At 43.2% G+C, this 19,988-nt stretch overlaps 1 long non-coding RNA gene across 1 annotated transcript; it reads right to left on the bottom strand.

Annotated features, from left to right (window-relative positions):
* Positions 1 to 615: 615 nt before the first annotated feature.
* On the bottom strand, positions 616 to 17,408 carry LOC122199492. Its single transcript, XR_006193536.1, has 3 exons — positions 17,346 to 17,408; positions 2,932 to 3,255; positions 616 to 681 (listed from the first exon to the last, which is right to left on the bottom strand). It is a non-coding gene; the product is annotated as an uncharacterized LOC122199492 (long non-coding RNA).
* Positions 17,409 to 19,988: the final 2,580 nt, after the last annotated feature.

Genomic DNA, 19,988 nt, shown 5'->3' with positions numbered 1-19,988 from the left:
ATATTATATATGTGGTATGTGTATTTAAGTGTATGCTATACATATATATTATATACAGGATATTTAGTATATATGTATGATATTTTCCTAAGCATTTCAAAGTTACAGACCCATGCTCCTTTACCCCAAATCCTACATTGTTTATTTCCTAAGTACAAGGATCTCCTCTTACGTAACCACAATATAAGGATCAAATTCAGGAAATGTAAGATTTAATAACTATTTTATTACATGTAATCCACTTTTCAGATTATACGAATTGTCGCCAAAATGTCATTTATATCAATTTCCCTTTCTGACCCAGGATCCAATCCCAGATTACACATTGCATTTAGTTGTCATGTTCTTTTTTCTCAAATTAGCCAGAGTTTATTTCTGTTCTTATAACCAGTGTTAATGATACAGTTTCTTCCTGTTGTTTACAACCAAAGAATCTTTATAATACAGTCAGTTACATAATTTAATCCTAATAAACTCTTCTAAGTAGGTATTAAAATCCCTGTTTTATAGATCAGCATTATTAGACTTCGAGAAGTTAAGAAACTTACCCATGATGACACAGAAAGTTCAAGAGCCAGGATTTAAATTCAAATCTTTTTAATTCCCAAGCCCCTACTTATTCCATTGCAGGCTTGGCAGGTATTAGTAAACCACCATCTCTGTCTTCAAGAATCTCACAGGCTAGTGTGGGAGAGAGATAAATAAAGAAATAATTAGAATAGATGGCAGTAAATCCTAAATACAGAAGTATGTACAAGGTGTAGATGGAGCACAGTCAATGAACTTACTTCAAGTACAACAAGAAATATGGTCAGGGCTTCAACAGCAAGAGAAGAAAGTAAGATTAGTTTTCTTCCTTGATGCCAACTGGGAATTTATAGATTGTCTGTCTACTGTCCAAAGCATGATAAATATCAATGCTGATCAGCTAACGTCCAACATATGCTCAGGAGGTTCCACATTTAGTTGCCTAACATTGTTAACTTGGACAACTGCTAATGCAGTGTTACCTCCTGAATGTTAGGGACCCAAGTAGTTCCCACATCATTTCAATTCTTAGGTGGCCATTTTGATTTATGTTGACATTATCCAGTCTGACATTTAGCTGTAACATATTGCAAAGATCCTAATCTATAAGCTTGCTAAAAAATCTGCCTTGTTTAGTTTGATAGTTTTAAAATATTGACATTATAAAGGGAGTTCCAAAGGGAAAAGGGTCTGATCCCTTCAAGAAATCTAGAGCTCTTTCTCTTCTCTTTTTGTAAAAAGTCACATGAAAAGTAGGCATCAGGCCGGAGGAAAACTAGAGCTACGAAATCAGAGCAAATAGCATCTTCTATTTTGTGGCTTTGGTTCAGAACAAGATGACAAAAAGAAAATATGCAAAGGTCAGGAGCTCAGATCCTATCCAGGGAGCTGAAGCTTGGAACAATTAGGAGTATTGAGCAGAGTAACAGGAAGGTGTTAGCAAATCAATGGACCCTTGAGCTGAGTCAGGGGCTGAGTATTTGCTGGGGACCCCCAGAGGGACCTGGACAGTGTGAGAAGGACAAGAGCTGGATAAGCATGCAGTGATAATATCTATTATTGATGAGAGTATTTAATTTGTATTTAGTAGATAGATTTCTTTTAATACTTAACTTTCATGGTAAGTTGTTCATAAGTTACTTGCATAAGTAAGTGTTCAAGTAATGTTGAATTGGATTAAGCTGGAAGGTGGATGGTAAGACTATCCTACACAGAAAGATTTATATTATTTGTGGCTCATAGGATGCATTCTTACTTCTCTCATCTGAAGCTATCTTAAACAGGGACAACTGGTGACCAGCCACTAGCAACCCAAAGCGCAGGTATGGGGATTGACTGATTTAATAAATGTTTACTGAACAGTTATTGCCACCAGACCTTGTTTTAGGTAGTAGGGACACAAAAACATCTTTGTCTCTACTTTCAAGGAGTTCATAGACAAGGAAGCCCACAGTTATGACTGTCAGCTGTCCATTTTGACACTCCCTTTCTCAGTTCATCGATGGGTTTCAAAATCTGAGACCACAGAATATCAGCATCATACAAAACCCCTGAGATCATTTTCTTTATCACTCTGCTTTTGGCAGGACTCTCTAAATCCAACCTAAACCATGGGGCATACCCTCCTTTTTAAAGCTCTCCTAAGGTGTCAGTGAATTCACTGCGTGGTCTAGTCACAAGCCAATGTGGCATTCCTTCCACAGAATAAGGAAGTTCATGCAATAGTAATAGTAACCATTATTTACTGTGCATACCACATGCTGTGGTATGTGCTGGTTCCTGTGTGAGACATTCCACCGGGGCACCTGGGTGGCTCAGTCAGTTGAGCACGTTACTTCGGCTCAGGTCATGATCTCATGGTTCGTAAGTTCAAGCCCTGCATCGGGCTCTCTTCTATCAGTGCAGAGCCTGCTTGGGATGCTCTGTCCCCTTCTCTCTCTGCCCCTCCCCCACTCATGCGCCTGCACTTTCTCTCTCAAAAATATATAAACATTAAAAAAAAAAAAGACACTCCTATGTCATCTCAATGAAAACTCCTAATTCTGTGAGGTAAGTACCTTGTTCCTAATTTATCTTTGGGAAAACTGAGGATCAAGAAGGGGCTTGCCCAAGGTCACAAATCTAGTTAGTGGCAGATATTCAGTTCCAGGGTAGTCTGATCCAAGAAGGCATGTGTCCACCTCACCGAACTACAGTATTCTTCCTCCTTATTTGCAGTAGGTATGATCAGTTCATCTCCCCAGCGTACTCCCTGATCATCTTATCAAGAGTGTGTGAATGGGAGCTCTGAAAGTTGATGCCAGCTGCTGGGCAGTGTGGGTGGGCATGGCCCAGGAGGGAGGAAGGCTATGAGAGAAGAGTCCCTTTTCAGATCCCAAAGACTCAAATGTGATACACACATACCATCCCTGTCACTTCCCCATGGCACTTGCAGAGTGTTGTGAGTTGGTTTCCTGACACTGGGAGAACTCAGGCCTTCTCTAGAACTTCTCTGTCTTCGGTGGTTGGATGTCCCTGTCCTCAAGGATTACTTCAACAATAGCAAACAGCCTCTGGGCCAGCTCCAAAACCAGCAATGGAAACATGGGCCTCCTTCAATTCACTGAGGCAAAGTGCTTAAGAGCAGGGACTCTGGAGTCAAATGAACTTCAAATTCTGACGCTGCTATTTATTCGCTGTGCGATCTTGGGCAAGCAACTTAACTTGTCTGTGCTTCAAATTTCTTACCTGTGAAAAAGGAATAATGGCTTTCAGTTAGAGAAGGATGATGATGGCGTAGATTGAAAAAAAAATTTTTTTGAAGGGTTTTATGGGGTTATAATTGACACACATCACAGGTTTTGACACATCTGTCCACTGGTGAAACCTTCACCACAGTCAAGGTAGTGACTCCATCACCCCTAAAAATTTCCTCATGATCTTCTATCACTAATTCCTCTCATGTCCTTCTGTTACCACCCCCATCATGTGCTCACAACCAAATAGCCACTGATTTGAAAAGCTAAGATTTACTGGAGAATTAATTGATCCCTTTATCAGCATGTAATGCTCCTTTTTATCCCTGATAATTTTCTTTGCTCTGAAGTCAGCTTTGTCCAAAATTAATACAGCTACTTCAGTTTTCTTTTGATTAGTATCAGCCTTGTATGTCTTTCATTATCCCTTTATTTTTAATGTGCCTTTATATTTAAAGTGAGTTTCTATAGACAACGTATACTTGAGTTCTTTTTCTTTTTCAATACATTCTGATAGTTTGTCTCTTATTTGATGCATTTGGAACATTCAAATTTAAAGTGACTATAGTTGGTTTAATATCTACCATATTTATAACTATTTTCTATTTGTTTCTCTTCTCCTTTGGCTTTTACTCTTGTAACATTGCTGTCAGTCATTTCACTTACCTGTAAGCTATAATCACCAAATGCATTATCTGTATTCTTTTGAACAAATTGTTATCTCTTAAATTAAGAATAAAAAAATAGGGCGCCTCCATGGCTCAGTCAGTTCAGCATCCGACTCTTGATTCCACTGCAGGTCATGATTCCAGGGTTGTGGGATTGAGCCCCATGTCAGGCTCTGTGTTGAGTGTGGAAGCTGCTTAGGACTCTCTCTCTCTCTCTCTCCCTCTGCCCCTCCCCCACTCACACACTCTCTCTAAAAAAATAAAATAAAAATAAAAAATGTTATTTTACCATCGTTTATTCCTAACACCCTGACTTTCTTTACGTAGACCTGAGTTTCTAACCATTATAATTTCTTTCTCTCAGAAGAACTTTTAACAAATTTCTTGTAAGGCAGATCTACTGGTGACAAATTCCCTCAATTTTAGTTTGTTTGAGGAAGCCTTTACTTCTCCTTTCCTTTTGAAAGGTAAGTACCAACTGGATAAAGAATTCTAAATTGGGGCTTTTTTCTTTTAATACTTTAAATACTTCACTCTGTTCTCTACTTGCTTACATGGTTTCTGAAGAGAAACTTGATATAATTCTTATCCTTATTCCTCTATAGGTAAGCGTTCTCCCCACCCCCACCCACACCTTGTGCCTTATTTTAAAATTTTCTCTTTGATTTTTCTGCAGTTTCAACATAATATGTTCATGTGTAAATGTTTCGGAATTTCTCATATTTGACATTCTCTGGGATTCCTGGATCTGAGGTATGCTGTCTGTCATTACTTTTAGAAAATTCTCAGCCATTAGTGACTTCAAATATTTCTTCTGTTCCTTCCTTTCTTCTCCTTCTGGTATTTCATTACACATGTGTTGTACCTTTTGTAATTGTCCCACAATTCTAGGATATTCCATTCCTTTTTCTTACTACTTTTTTTTTTCTTTCTCCTTCTCAGTTTGGAAAGTTTCTGTTGACACATCTTCACACTTGTTGATTCTTCCATCAGCCACATCCAGTCTGCTGATGAGCCCATCAACGGCATCTTTCTTTGTTATACTGTTTTTGAGTTCTACACTTTCCTTTTGATTCTTTCTTAGAGTTTCCATATCTCAGCTTACGCTACCCATTTGTTTTACATGTTCACATTTTCATTAGATCTCTTAGCATATCACTCACAGTTATTTTAAATTCCTAGTCTGATAGCTCCACACTTTATGTCACATCTGAGCCTGGTTTGAAGCTTGCTTTATCTCTTCAGGCTATGCTTGTGCTTTTTAGCATGCCTTGGCCCTTTTTTTGTGGAAAGCTGGACATGGAGTATCAGGTAAAGGGAATTGAGTTAAACAGGCCTTTATTGTGAGGTTTCGTGTTTATCTGAATTAGACTAGGTTTACTGTTTGCTGTAGCTGTAGACAGAGGCTAAAATCTCCCGTACTGTCCTTGTTTTCATCTCACCTGTCATCTTTGGAATTCCTTAGAGACTCTTTCTTTTCTTTCTTTCTTCCTTCCTTCAAATTTTTTTAATGTTTATTTATTTTTGAGAGACAGAGACACACACACAGAGTGTGAGCAGGGGAGGGGTAGAGAGAGGGAGACACAGAATCTGAAGCAGGCTCCAGGCTCTGAGCTGTCAGCACAGGGCCTGATGCAGGGCCCAAACTCATGAACCACGAGATCACGACCTGAGCTGAAGTCAGATGCTTAACTGACTGAGCCACCCAGGCGTCTCTCCTACTAGAGGCTCTTTCTTGAACAAAGTCTGAGTTTTGCAGTTCTTTCGGTAGTAATGAATGCCCTGTTACTATACAGGAGACTGATTTATGTAGTACTACAAGGTGTGTGTACATGTGTGGGGGAGAAGATTCCATAATTCTATAATTAGGTTTCAGACTTTCAAAGAGCCTGTGCCCTTAAGCTATGATCTTTACAAGCAATTTTCAGCTTTTTTCCCCCCTTAGGTGAGACAAAAAGTGTAGAAGCGGCTGTGGTTGGGTATTTCTCTTCTTCCACGTAGGTTACACTCTGGTAAAATAATTTCCTTTGAGGGCAGGCTTTTGTTAAGGAGAAAATTTGAGTATATTTCATGATGGTTACTTCTACTGGAAGCATAAAGGGATTTTTCTCAACCTATACCCTGAGAACCAGATGAGATTTCTGGAGGTAAAACTTGTAAAAGTGTTAAGTGTGGGGGTCTCCCTAAGATTGGGCACCCAAAGTTTTAAACTCTCAAACTAGTAAACAATGAGCCACCAACATTTTTTCAATTATAGTTTAAATGTTCCCACTACTTCAATAACCCAAGGGAAGGAAAATTGTCTTATGTTTCAAAATCTATAAGCAATAAAAGAAAATTTGATAAATTAGGCTGTAATTTTTTTTTTCCAGAGCAAAACAGCACAAGCAAAGCTAAAAGACAAGTGACAACTAGAAAAAGCTTTGCTGCTCCAATCACAAATAAAGGCCTAAACATTTGAAAAACTGAGGGGAAAAAAAGACCAACAATTCTTCAGGAATAAAAATTCTTCAGGCACAGAAAGAGAACTAAACAAAAACACTCTTACACATGTTAAAAGATGCTCCACCTCAATTATAATCAGATAGAAGAAATAAAATGTGGATATTTATCACTGCTCATCTATCAGATTGGTAAACATTCAAAATTTTGAGAAAATGTTCTGTTGAGAAGGATATGAAGGAAACAGGCACTCTGGAACCCTGGTACCTTTCTGGCAAGAACCCAAATGATACAACTTAAGTTGTAAGGGAATTTACAAGGGAATTCATAAGGGAATTTGGTGACATATTAGCAAAGTTATATATCATTTATCTTTTGACTCAGCAATCCCACTTCTAGGAATAGGATTCCAAAGATACACCGACAAAAATAAAATATGATCTAAGCACCAAGTTGTAGTTTAATTTATAGTAACAAATGATTGGAGACAGCCCAGAATGTCCACCAATAGGGAGCTAGTTGAAGATATGATGGTACATCCACACAATGAAATATGATGAAGCTCCAAGAAGCAGTGAAAAGATCATTAAATACTGAAAGAAAGTGATTTCTAGGATATATTGCTAAGTGAAAAAAAATAGCAAGGTAGAGAATAGGGTCAAGTGTGCTAATTTTTGCCAAATAAATAAATAAATAAGACAGAAAGAAGAAAGAAATGTTAAACTAATGTCTACTTGCTATGTATGAGGGGAGAGGAAAAAATAGAGGGGAGAAGACAGACATATAAATTCAGGTTATTAAATAGTTTTGACTTGGGATGATGTTAACGTTTTAGATACATAAAAAGATAAAGTTATATGAAGAAAGAATAACAATAAAAAACAAATTGAAACAAATAAGCCCAACTATTCCAAGGTCATAGCATAAACACACTGAGAAAAAAATTCTTCAAATGATATAAAACTACAACAAAAATAAAACCAAAAAATTCTACAAAGAAATCTTAAGCTATATTCAGTTGTCTCATTATCATGTTGAAACTATTAAAGGTTTCTTGTGGGATAAATTAAAAAAGTAGTTATATTAATGTGTTTTGAAATAAAAATATTCACCTTAAGAGGAAAGATAATGAAGTATAAAATCATAGAAGCAAAAACCATGTAATTATAGATTATAATCACAAATGCAGTAAGAAGTTGTGATTTTCCTCCACATTAAAAAAATATAATTCTTCTAGCTCTGATCACTGAAAAGGCCTAGATGCTACAAAAACCCTGTAACAGTGAGCACCCATCTCTTCTAGACTGTGGTTTCTAAATACATTTTCTCAACAAAAGGAACCAGAGATCTTTTGAGAAATGATTGATTCCAATTCTGAGGTATGAAATGTACAAAGTGAATTTGGGATATCTTACTCTGTTAGCAAGCAACTGGGGTCATGTCAAAAGGACAATAGAAGTCAACTGTCCTAACAAAGGACAATTTATATATGAAAAGGCAATTGACTGAAGCGCATCACATCATAAAAACTCATTCGCTCAGGGCGCCTGGGTGGCTCAGTTGGTTGAGCGTCAGACTCTTGATTTCAGGTCAGGTCATGATACCTGGGTCATGGGATAGAGCCATGTCAGGCTCCACTCTGAACATGGAGCCTGCTTAAGATTCTTTATCTCCCTCTGCCTCTCTCTCTGCTGGTGCACTTTCTTTCTCTCTCTCAAAGAAAAAAAAAAAAAGGTGGAACACATTCTTGATTCTGCCCTTTGTTGATCAGTTTTCAAATCAATTCATTGGTACCCTAGTTTGTGTGTGTGTGTGTGTGTGTGTGTACATACACACACATACATGTATATGTATATGTATATGTATATGTATATGTATATGTATATGTATATATATGGATACACACACACTCACAAACACAGAGAGATTATAAATAAGGGTTTTTTTTTTCCTACTGTTTATTTATTTTTGAGAAAGAGAGACAGCTTGAGTGGAGGAGGGGCAGAGAGAGAGAGACACACAGAATCAGAAGCAGACTCCAGGCTCTGAGCTGTCAGCACAGAACCCGACACAGGGCTCGAACTCATGAACTGTGAGATCATGACCTGAGTTGCCGTCAGACGCTTAACTGACTGAGCCACCCAGGTGCCCCCCAGAATAAGACTTTTTTTCAAGTGTCATCATGAACTAATGAATTTTTATTTTAAACTTTTTAAAATTCATTTTTATTTTGTTTTAATTAAATTAATTAACACATACATATTTATTTGTTTTGAGAGAGAGAGAGCACATGCAAAGGGGGAGGGAGCAAAGGGAGAGATTGAGAATCTTAAGCAGTCTCCACGCTCAGCTTGGAGCCCAATGCAGGACTCAACTGACCCTCAAGTCATGACCCGAGCCGAAATCAAGAGTTGGATGCTCAACCAACTGAGCCACCCAGGCACCCCATGCCTTTCTTATATGAAGTGTATTTCAGAGTTAAATGGTTGAAAAAAAACCCCATTTTTCTTCTCCTTCTCCCTTTTTCTCTTCTTCCCCTAACTGCTCCTCCTTCTCCCTTTTTCTACCCTTCTAAAAGTTACCATATTTTTTTTCTAATTGTACCTCAGGCATACCAAATTGGGTTAGTCATAATTCTTGGTTTATAATACATGAATATCATTTGTGCTTCCCAGGCCCTCTCTTATTTATTATTCATTTATTTTTAACAATAAAATGAACTTCCATTATACTAAAATTGTTCACGGGCAGAATGAAGTTCTGAACAATAAAAATGTTACACAGATGTTTTGAGAAATGTCTAGAAGTTGTTCAATTACTAAAGCATTCTCTTTATGAAGAAAGATAAATGTCCCAGTTGGATCTATCTATCTATCTATCTATCATTTAATCAATCCATCTTCATTGATTCTTGTCCTGTCATCTCCATTCTGCCATACTGAACCATCCATTGAGTTTTTAAACTTTTGTTTCATGTGTTCTTTAGCAGTTTCCACAAGTTTCCATTTGTTTCCTTATATCTTTTATTTATTTTGAGACTTTTTCTTTCCATTTGCTTCAAGAGTCTTCACCCTTACTCTTAGAACACCTTTAAAATACTTAAAATTTTTTTTTAATGTTTATTTATTTTGAGAGAGAGAGAGAGAGAGAGAGAGAGAGAGAGAAAGAGATATTGAGATTGTAAGCAGGGGAGGGATGGAGAGAGAGAGGGAGACAGAGAATCTGAAGCAGGCTCCAGGCTCTGAGCTGTCAGAACCAGAGCCCGATGTGGGGCCCGAACTCATGAACTGTGAGATCATGACCTGAGTCAAAGTCGGACACTTAACCAAATGAGCCACTCAGGTGCTCGGAAAGTTCTTTTTTAAATAAGGGTCCCACTTAAGTCAACACTGCTTTAAAAAATTTTTTTAATATTTTTTAATGTTTATTTATTTATTTTGAGAGAGAGGGAGAGAGAGGGAGCAAGCACGAGTTACGGACGGGCAGGGAGAGAGGGAGAGAGAAAGAGAGAATCCTAAGCAATCTCCACACTGTCAGCACAGAGCCCAAAGAAGGGCTTGAACCCACAAACTGTAAGATCATGATCTGAGCCCAAATCAAGTGTGGGACACTTAACCAACTGAGCCACCCAGACACCCCCAACATTGCTTTAACAAAACTAAATCTTAACATCACTAGAACCACACGTTATGTGCCTCCTGATGGGATGCAACAGAACATATGAATTAGTCCTGCTTGAAACAATTGACCTGAATTTAATTAAGTTTTTAGGGCTCCATGCCAGCTTATAGGAGGCATGGACACGTAAGAGTGAGGTGACACTGAAGACCCACCACTCAAACCCAGGTTGTAAGAACTCCCATAGTACAAATGACCTGCTGTCCCCCCACACACATGGCTTTAAGAAGAATATGGAACTTTGATAGAATAAAGGGATTTCAGAGATATGACGAGTAAAGGGGGAGATAAATCTCAGGATTCTTGAGAAGATTCAAGGGAATAAGGAATGTGAAATGCTTGGCACAGTGTCTGGAAAATGGTAAATGAAAGCTATTATTACCTCTTGTCACCTCTCAGAGACTCAGTCTCTTCTTTAGTTGTAAAACATGGAGGTGACAACCTCCCTCTCAAGGCTACTTAGGGTTCAAAGCATTCAGCTACCTTCAGTCCCCTTTCCCTCTGCATCTGGACCCTGTTCATCCCCAGTGCAGTGTGTACAGTTGGCCAGTAGATGGCAGTTCAGGCCAGTCTATCTGGAACCTGGACCCCAGAAGGAGCTAGTCTTATTTTGCTGTAACAAGGAGAATCTTGCCTCGTCCGGTGCTCCCCTTCTCTTCCTAGGTAGGTAGTGTAAAGCTGAGAGATTCAGTGGGGCTTCTTAGATATAATTAGGATTCTAGCAGTTTGCTGAGGATTCATTATTTGCTAGGCTGAGTGGCATTCCTTAGACCCAGTTAGCCCAGATGTCAAGTACTGCCTGGTGAGCTGTGCCCTGACCCTGCTTTTTGTCCCAATGCCTCCTGCTCCATCCTGAATCACTTGTATGCAGGTCCAATCAGGTTCAGCTTCTCTTCCCCATCAGAGTGGGGATAATTTACACCTATGTACCTACCCAGACCTGGTGTAAGAAGATGTCCTTCAGGAAACATTTGTCAAGTGAATAAGTAAATGCATTACAGATATTCAATCACATATCCTCCCTCTCCAGCAGTCTCCAGGACAGGGTATATACAGTTTCTTTTTGTCTCTCAGCCTACTAGGTAGCCTGAGTAGTGGTTTAGTCGTACATGCCCTGCAACTGGATTGTTCAGCTTCAGATATCACTTCCTCCACGTACTAGCTGCACATCCTCAGACGGGTCCCTCCATTTCCCTACCTGCACAATGGAGATGCAATAGTACCTCTCTTGTTGTCCTATGGCCAGGACTTAATGAGCAAACGCATTTAAAGTGCTCAGAAGAGTGCCTGGCACTCAGTAGGCACCCAGTGTATATATATATTTTTTAATTTTTTAATGTTTTTATTTATTTTTGCAACAGAGAGAGACAGAGCATGAGCAGGGGAGGGGCAGAGAAAGAGGGAGACACAGAATCGGAAGCAGGCTCCAGGCTCCGAGCTGTCAGCACAGAGCCCGATGCAGGGCTCGAACCCACAGACTGTGAGATCATGACCTGAGCCAAAGTTGGACACCCAACCAACTGAGCCACCCAGGCGCCCCAACACCCAGTGTATATTAACTGCCATCTGAACCTTGCTGTACTCTGAGACAGATTTAATGCACTTGCAAAAATGCATTCACGGAGGATACCTAAAGGAGATGGCTCTCAAGAAACAGCATCTTCCCCTCTAGCTCCTCTTTTCCTCCTGCTTCTTGCTATTGATGTGATTGTTACTGAATGTTTGGAGAGGTCCAAGGTGAGTTTCCAAAGGCCCACAAGTCATGAGTGCTGTTTTGACCATCTTCTTCCAGCCACAGCCTTGGCCTCTGCAGTCATCCACGTGGTGTTATGACAGAATATCTAGGATTCAAGGACCCTGTCACAGTAGCCCAAGGATCAGAAGGCACTGAGGAAGGGACCTCCAGAGCTGGTTTTTTTTCTCCTCTGTTCCCTTTCTGATGTGTGTGTGTGTGTGCGTATGTGTGTGCGTGCGCGTGCATCCATGTGCTTTTGGGAGCATCTTCCAAGAGTCATTGTTCAACTTTGGGGCTGTTGTGCAGGTCAAAAGGATTCCTGTATTAAGTTCATCTGAACTTCAAAGTGAACACACAAAGTACAGGGCAGGACAGGGAATTATTATGGTCCTATATAATCTCTCCATTTTTTTCTGCATGTCAGTATGATGAAATGGCAAAGTGTGTGTGACAGGTGACCACTAGGTGGCGTTATCAACGTGAAGAAATCACTAATTAGCTATAAGCTCATCACCTGCCCTGTGCGATAGAATGGAAGAGCAGATAAACATCTATCTGGAGAAGATCAAACCCCCTATCTCAATAAATTTCAGCCATCCTGGCAAGATTCAGGGTGGGAAGGGCTACTGGCCCAGGAGAATATACACAAGAAAGCTAGGGTCAAGGAGGTAAAGTCAAGCACAGCTGATTGGCCCCAGCCCATCAGTCCAGTCCTGATTCCTGACGTCCCTCCTTTGCCTTGCCCAGGAGATGTGCCCAAGTACCCCCAAGACACCACGGTGCCTTTACCTCACCATGCCCTCTGCCCACCATACCCTTCTTCATTCTTTTTTTTAAAGAATTTAAAAATTCTTTAAATTTATTTAAAGTTTATTAATAAACTTTATTTAAAGTTTATTATTAAACTTTATTATTTAAAGTTTATTTATTTTAGAGAGAGAGAAAGAGAGAGAGACAGAGCACAAGCAGGGAAGAGGCAGAGAGAGAGGGAGACCTAGAATCCGAAGCAGGTTGCAGTCTCTGCGCTGTAAGCACAGAGCCTGATGTGGGGCTTGAACTCACAAACTGTGAGATCATGACCTGAGCCGAAGTCTGACGCCTAACTGACTGAGCCACCCAGGCGCCCCTCTTCATTCTTTTCTCAGGGTGTTGCCTCCCCCTGGGAGCCTCCCCTGATTAGGCTACTAGCTTCTTTGTGCCCCACTGTCCCTACACCCCCTTCTTTCCCAGCTCTTTGCCACTTTAGTGGACTTAGAGGTTTACCATTGAGTAGGGATTTCCTGGCTAGGTGTTGATGGGGGTGAGAAGCCATCAGGCTAGTTCTACTCAGTCTCCTTTGCCCCCTCAAAATGTGTAAGAGTTTTCTTGCCTACAGCATCCCTTTGGAGTTCCAGGGCCCATTCTCTGCCTCATGCCCTGAGAATGACCTAGCATGCTAAGTTTGTCCACACTGGGTAAGCAGTGTGTGGGGGCGGGGGATTGGCTATATGAATTGCAAAGTCCGGTGCAAAATGAAAATACTGGACCCCTTATTCAAAACTATGATGAATTTCAAGATGGCTACAGCAGAGCGGTAAACAAAGAGCAGGGCCCTTCTGACGGCAGGGGCCTGTGTGACTGCACGGGTTGCACACCTGTGAAGGCGGCCCTGAGTCTGGGGTTGAGCAAAGTCTCAGGTAGTCCTCATGTCTGTTGCACAGCCACCAGGTGAGCCACTGGCTGCTTGAAAGGGGTTGGCCATCAACAGACCATTTAGTGTATGAAGCCCTTCACATCAGACATTTCCTTACTCCCCAGGTTTAAGACATAAGAGAAACAGCCTCAAATTTAGAGTTAAGCCAACCTGGATTCAAATTCTGATTCCATTGCTTAACAGCACAAATCATGAACATCTCCAGGCCTCATATGCAAAATGGGAGGTAATAATATCTACCATGAATATGCAAATGAGATTTCATGTAGGTAGGTAGCACTTGGTCTAGAGCCCACACCTACCGCATCTCACTGAGCTCTCCCCACTGAGCCTCACCTTATGTCCATAGAAACATCTGATCAGGAGAGAACAGGAGCAGACATTGGGCCTAACAGCTGGGGGATGTTTGCCCAGTGAGGAGGGTCACCATATGGAAGATCCCAAGGAGCTCCTCCTGAGTGTGCCATAGTCAAGCAAGCAATGAAAGAGAGCACTCGGGAGACCCTGGAGATATTCTTAAATCAAGAATTACCATGGTGTGGTGGGGGGAAGATTCATTCATAATTTTTCCAACAAATGCACGTGAACGTTTCCTATGCCAGGTGCCGAGGATATAGTGGTAAGCATAACAGTTGGGGTCCCGTCCTCTGTTTGCTTAATGTGTGTGATTACTGTGTCCTGTTCTCTTGGATGCATCTGTCACTAGCCAACAGTCCAGCAGCATTTACTAGGTGCACACTATGAGGCAGGAAATGAGACCACAGCAGGTGCTACGAAACCCCACTAACCTCCTCAGATCCAAATGAATGAAAGCTGTGTGATTTCATTCCCCAAAGCCAACACCTGGGACTCTTTGCAGGCAGGCTGTCCTCATGCTGGTGGAGCCCGCTGACCAAGTGCACTGAGAGCCAGAAGTGACCAGGAAATGACATCCCCAGGGGCAGCCCTTAACATATGATTGACAGAGGTGTCAATACTCCTGCTGCCAACCACGGCTGGGGACAGCTCTCAGGCACTCCTTAGCTTATTTGCACAAGTCGCCCACTGGACTGAGCCAAAGTTACCCTCTTGGGACTTTGCTTGATCTCACACCTGTGATAGCCTTTTCTTGTCCCTCCTCTTCATTTGTCTACCTGCGTTTCCTCGGACCACTTCCCAGTAACTTTCAGACAAATCTTTGTTCAGGATCTGTTTATGCGGAACTCCCTCCCTGAAGATAGAAAAGAAGATGAAAAAAAAAAGAGGTTCGGTTGTTCCCAATCTTCATGTTACTATGAAGAGTGATGCCATGTGTCAGAGGTAAGTTATTATGAATAATAAAGTACAGCTTTGCAAAATAATTCCTTTTGTTATAGAGTGCATCCAAAATTATCCCTGTAGTATGATCACTCTCCCTCATTTGCATTCTGATATATTTTCTGAGTGGGGAAATATTCTTGCTTGCTGGGTGGGATTTGCACATAACCTACACCTTTCTTTTACCAAATCTAGATACATCCATGAGGGTGGGTTCTGCATGTAAACATCAACCATTGTGGGGTAGCTGGGTGGCTCAGTCAGTTAAGCGTCTGACTTTGGTTCAGGTTATGATCTCACTGCTCTTGGGCTTGAGCTCTGTGCCAGGCTCTGTGCTGACAGCTCAGAGCCTGGAGCCTGCTTTGGATTCTGTGTCTCCCTCTCTCTCTCTGCCCCTCCCTAGCTCATGCTCTGTCTCTCTCTGGCTCTCTCAAAAATAATAAACATTAAAAAAAAAACCAAAACCATCAACCATTGTGCGTTTTGCTGTGTGAAAAAAGTTGAGCCATGCTGGGTCAGATTCCTGGGAATTTTTGGCTTTATGCTTGTGTGGACTAGGTTCACAGGAGTAGGGCTTAAAGGTCCGTGATTCCCTTGGCCCATATAGACAGCACCCCTTCCTCCTACCAAGGAATGTCTTCCACTCTCAACTAATCCTTTCTCACCAAACCCACCTCTTCCAGGAAATTTTCTCAGATTCCTCCCCACCCCCAATCAGCCTACCCTGAGCTCCCCTTTTTTGGCACCTTGGAAAGTGGTTTTTGTTGGAACCACTTTCTTAGCACTTGGCTCAGTCCCCTTCCTCCTCTCAAGTCAGCTGGAGTCTCTGAATTTCTAGGGGAAATCACAGGCTGATCACGCAAGGAGCATATCAAGAGCCTTAGCCATGGCAGGAGGTGGGAAGTGGGGCCGGCCCTGCTATTACAGGTTATGGGCAGAGGATGAGCTCAAGTCCCCAGAGCTTGTTTCCTCCTAAAACCAAATGTATGTTGGTAAAGCGTGGATACCATGGCATCTGTGAGCCCACCTACCAGGTATGAAGCCTTGCCTTGCCTGCCCAGCCCACCTGCCTATACCCAGATACACCTGCCCTCAGGGTCTGGACCGGACCCTTGGATATTGATAGGGTTCTGCTCCCAATAGCCCTACACACTGTAGTATCTGGACTCCCTAGCTGTCTTGCCATGCTTCTGCTCTAAAACTGGAAACTCCCTATCCCCTAGATGAAGCTCAAGCTTGTGGTGCCACTTTGTTCCAGAGACTGGGCCTCTGGCCAACTTTCTTGGGGCAAAACCTAGAAAGTATCTGCTCCTTCACCAGTCTTTGGAATTCTAGCAAGCCTGAGTGCCGAGGCTTCTTTCTGGAGTAGTGACAGGGAGCACTTACTCTGTTTTCTGAATCTTTCTACACCCCCTGATCTTTTAAGCCAAGGGTCCCGTTTTCTATCTTAAGGTCCCTTTTAGGCTGCTTGGGGTAATATCTTATCTAACATATGTGAAGTGCTCATTACACATTTTCTGATTAATTGCAATTCTCTTCTATGCCTCCCCAAGGGCCTGATTATAGCATCCATTCACTTCATCATCCATTATCTTTCCATCCATCCATCCGTTCACCCATCCAGTGCTATAATAAATATCTACATCCAAAAGAATGACTCCATTTCCTCTGTTTCCATCTCACAGACTGGGCAAGAGATTTTTACCCTAAGAATTTAGTCCTGGGAGTTTGGAATGGACATATATTAAAGCTGAGAGAGGGGATGACAAAGTGAAAGCCCACCTGCTCTGCGTACATTGTCACCTACTGACCTCTACTAGACACAAGTGGGCTTGGAGATTATAGGACAGGTAGGAAAATGCTTCTATTCTTTCCAATGGGCTTAAAATTCTACAGCCCTAAGAACTGATATCTATCTTTGCAACGTATGTCTCCACAAATATGCTTTGGATACATCTTGAAGGGCAAAGAATGTATATGCAACTCCTACTGCCCCTGACACGTTTCTGAAAGGGGACCAGCCTGGGGGATGGTGGTTGGAGCTGATCCTGGGGTTATTCCAGACGGATGAATTCAGACGAGAAAGAAATGCTGGGGGTGCCTGGGTAGCTCAGTTGGTTAAGTGTGGGACTCTTGATTTCGGCTCAGGTCATGATCTCATGGTTTGTGGGATGGAACCCCAAGTGGGGCTCTGTGCTGACAGCATGGAGCCTGCTTGGGATTCTCTCTCTACCTCTCTCTGCCCCTTCCCCCTGTGTGTTCGTGCATGCTCTCTCTCTCTCAAAAATAAATAAATAATCTTAAAAAAAATAAATGCTGGACTGCCTGATGGGGGTAGAGGTGGACTCTCCAGCAGGGATGAGCGTCCCATGGCCGGGAGAGGGATCTCCACTGTGGGTCTGGAGGAAGAGACACCCACAGGGGTGCCAGAGTGAGGATGGAGAACAAAGTCAGCGAGGGATGAGACCAACTGGAAAGCCCTTGTAGGTGCAGCTAAGAGGTTAAACCTAAGAGGTTCAATTCTTAGACACTTCTCCCTTTGACATGGGAAAAGGTATAGTAGTACTCACTTTTAAAGTCTTTTTCCTCACAGGTTGTGGCTGCCTTCATGGCCTCTAGGCCTGCGGATCTGGAAAGGGTAAATCAGCCTCAGCCTGATTGGGGGCGGGGTTACAGAGGGCGGGGCCGGGGCGCTGGGAAGATGACAAGCTCCCCTCTCAGCTCCAGAGGCCTGCGGCAGGGGGCAGGGCGTTCAGTGGAGGAGCCGCCCCCAGTTCCGAGGGGAGGTGGCCTTCCTCCAGAAGGGGACAGGAGACAACCCCGCTGTTTCTCAAATATACCAGAGAGAGTGAGCCCCTAAGGCAAAGGGAAAGCTGAACCTAGGGTGACCCCCAGCTCAGCACCTGCTTTGGACAAGGGACGCGCGCTGAGCATTAGAAAAGACACGGCCTCGGGGCGCCTGGGTGGCTCAGTCGGTTAAGCGTCCGACTTCGGCTCAGGTCACGATCTCGCGGTCCGTGAGTTCGAGCCCCGCGTCGGGCTCTGTGCTGACTGCTCAGAGCCTGGAGCCCGTTTCAGATTCTGTGTCTCCCTCTCTCTCTGACCCTCCCCCGTTCATGCTCTGTCTCTCTCTGTCTCAAAAATAAATAAATGTTTAAAAAAAAAAAAAAGAAAAGACACGGCCTCGGTGGGGAGGTGGGGCTCGAGGGGTTCCCGTGCAAGGGTAATTGAGAAGTGCCTGGCACGCGTCGGGCGCTCAGGGAGTGCCTTCTGACCGGGGAATGAGCGGCGAGAGGGCTTCAGGAATACATTTCAGCTGGGCCTGAAGAAGCGGTGAAGGCCCTCAGGTGTGAAGGTCCACGGGCATGTTTGAGAGGGGGGTGCGCTCCTGTGCAGCGGACAGAGGAAGACAGAGGAGGGGGTGGCAGGGGAGGGTCTGATACACCTGCTGTACTGTCCACAGCAGGTTTCGTAGACTGTGTAGTCAGCCCTGGGTCTCAAAGCATGAAGGGGTATCACTGTACCCTGGGAAGATGTGAGAAATACAAATTAATGGGCCCTGTCTCAGACCCACTGATTCAGAAATTGTTTTTTAATTTTTAACGTTTATTCATTTTTGAGAGACAGTGTGAATAGAGGAGGGGCAGAGAGACAGGGAGACACAGAATCCGAAGTAGGCTCCAGGCTCGGAGTTGTCAGCTTGAACCCGTGAACTGTGAGTTCATGACCTGAGCTGAGGTCTGACACTTAACAGACTGAGCCACTCAGGCGCCCCCCACTGATTCAGAAGTTCTGTAGGGGGGGGGGTGGTGGAGCAGGAGCAGCAGTCTGTCTTGATAAGCTCTGCAGGTGAATCTGATGCAGGGCCAAGGTTGAGAAGCACTAGTGTGGTGGGAAGAGTAGCGGACTTTGGAAGGTAGGTGGGCGTGGGGGTGGGGGCTGGGGAGGGAGGAGTATGCTGTAGAAAACTTACCTGGGAGAAAGCGCGTTGTGCTGTATTGTGACTCATTGCACACCGTGTCCTCTGAGGCTTGTGCATCATCATACCGCCATCACAGATGGAAGACCAAGGCTTAGGAGGGTTAAAAGACTTGCCATGATTCCATAGTAAGAGCTGGAGCCAATTTCTGCACCCGGGTTGGCCTGACTCCCAAAGTGGAGTAGGGATTTTCTCTACCGCTGTAGGTGCCTCCTGGCACCACAGCAAAGTGGTGGTCTGGGTCTCTGTGCCTGGAGAGCCACTGGTTGCCTGGGGGAAGGGAGGGGCCTGGAGCTTCCCAGAGGGCCTGGTGCTGAGCCAGTGCTGGGGCTAACGGGAGGGCAGGGAGGCTTGCTCTTACTCCTCTGCTCAATTACTTGCATTTTCATAAGGTTTGCCATTCACACCGGGGAGCTGGGCTTAGCAAATGTACTTTCTGAAGTGACCAGCTGTCATCTCGGACTTCTAGAGCTGAGAGGTTAAATGTGAGGTTAAGTGAGAAAAGCAGGGTGAGAAATTACCTGTATGCTGTGATTATAACTACCTTAGTTTTTTATTTTTAAAGATACAGTAAGAAGACACAAAGGAAAGGGAAAAAATGGTAAAATAATTTTTCCCCCCAATAGTTTGCAAGAGGACTCTGCATTCATTTAGTTTCAAAAGTACGGGGTGCCTGGGTAGGCATCTGAATTCAGCTCAGGTCATGATCTCATGGTTCCTGAGTTCAGGCCCCACATCGGGGTCTCTGCTGTCAGCACAGAGCCCACTTTGGATCTTCTGTCCCCGCCTCTCTCTCTCTGCCTCTCCCCTGCTTTCACTCTCCCTCAAAAATAAATAAACATTAAAAAAAAAAAAGTGCAACTCGTGGCATAGGAGACAACTCTGTGCCCAGTGGTTCTCTCTTCAGGGCAGTATTGGGCTTTCCTGCCCCTTGGAGTCTGTCCCTGAGGCCAGTGAAGACATCAGCTTGGGGGGAGGGGGTGCGGGATGCCCTGGGGGAGCCCTGGGACATAGCTGATGTCACAGCACGATGACATTCATGAGGCTAAGCCCCAGGGTCATGTGGCCTCTGGAAATGCTGATGGCAGCTTACGAGGGATTCTGGGGCCAAGGACCTGAATCTTCCAGGGCATCCCGAGAACAGCAGTGTCCAGTCGCTACTTTCTGAACAAAGGCCACCAGACACCTTAAACACAAAATATTCTTTTATTTGTCAACGAAGGCTACACGGGAT

The sequence above is a fragment of the Panthera leo genome, chromosome D1 (genome assembly GCF_018350215.1).
Source record: "Panthera leo isolate Ple1 chromosome D1, P.leo_Ple1_pat1.1, whole genome shotgun sequence".
Lineage (NCBI taxonomy): Eukaryota > Metazoa > Chordata > Mammalia > Carnivora > Felidae > Panthera > Panthera leo.
The sequence above is the reverse complement of the archived record's forward strand: the minus strand, read 5'-3'. Positions and strand labels throughout refer to the sequence as shown.